Source organism: Acyrthosiphon pisum, chromosome X (assembly GCF_005508785.2).
Source record: "Acyrthosiphon pisum isolate AL4f chromosome X, pea_aphid_22Mar2018_4r6ur, whole genome shotgun sequence".
NCBI lineage: Eukaryota > Metazoa > Arthropoda > Insecta > Hemiptera > Aphididae > Acyrthosiphon > Acyrthosiphon pisum.
The window spans coordinates 90,657,222-90,658,505 of record NC_042493.1 but is presented as its reverse complement, the minus strand read 5'-3'; the positions used below and the strand labels follow the sequence as shown (position 1 = coordinate 90,658,505).

Genomic DNA, 1,284 nt, shown 5'->3' with positions numbered 1-1,284 from the left:
AAAAAAAAATGGAAAATGGAAATTCCATAAAGAGCTCAAAATAATCAAAATATTTGGAAAATGCTATGGGTATAGAAAATGCTAAGATAAACATTCAGTCCAAATTTTCATATATCTACGGTCATTTTTTTTAAAGTTACACCAAAAACTAAAATCGATTTCTCGAAAACAGATTTTGCGTAAAAATTCCCGTTTTTCATTAATTTTTCTTTTGTTTTTCACGGCGCTTTTGAAAACTATTGGAAAAATTTTACTTTTGACCCCCCAAAGTACCAACTAGATTCACTTTCCTATCAGAAAAGGTACTGTTGAAGAAAATCCAAGCACTTTTACTGTCCTAAAACGTGATGACAGACACAAAAATAAAAAAATAAAAAAAAAATAAAAAAAAAAATAAAAAAAAAAATAAAAAAACACACATCATTGTAAAATCAATACATTCATCGTTCCACTCAGAATCTAAAATTATTTTGTAGTTAAAAATTTATAAAATGTTCAATTTTTGTATCTAAGAATTAAAAATTTAAAACAAGATTCCACATAAGTAATTAATTCTGTTACCAAAAAATTTAAAAAATACATTTACACAGTTTATTTTTATAGTCATTTTAAGTACAAATTTGGACGAAATTACATATTAAAAACCTAGGATAACTATTTTAGTTATTTTGTTGTGATTGTATAATATTATTCGTGGGTACTTGAAACTTCTAAAGTATACTATTATATATCTATGATTTTACCACGGTTTTTTGTTGATGTATAACGCGTTATAACTTATAAGTACCTAATAGATATTATGATATGATTAATTTGGAATTTATTATAGGTACCTATTATAGGTCAATTTTTTTTTAATACCATAGATAAGTATATATTATATGTCTAATACATAGACTAATATACCGTCTCCGCTCAGAATCGTTTTTCTTATACAGTGATATTATATCATTGAATTCAAATTTAATACTGTCCATTATACAGTGACCCACTTCTAACCTACTGTACAGCAGAGCGACATCCACTTACCCACCTTTTTTATTTTATAAATGACAATAAAATTTTATTCGTTGGGTAAAACAGCTTCAAAATTTGATACAAGACTTCTAATATATTGTCGCAATAGTAGTTAAAAAATATTAAAAATACAGTCGCAATTTTTTAATAAGCATTGAAAGTTCGAAGTACGACAAAATACGTAAAAATCACGAAAATTTACAATTTATTTTGAGTTAGAAATTCGTAAACATTTTTCTTTTTAAATCTAAGGTTTGAAAATTCAAT

General features: G+C 24.9%; 1 protein-coding gene across 1 annotated transcript in view; it reads left to right on the top strand.

Moving 5' to 3' along the window:
* LOC115033334 overlaps positions 1-1,284 on the top strand; it is a 5,880-nt gene that overhangs the window by 782 nt on the left and 3,814 nt on the right. The gene's annotated exons all lie outside the window — the stretch shown is intronic.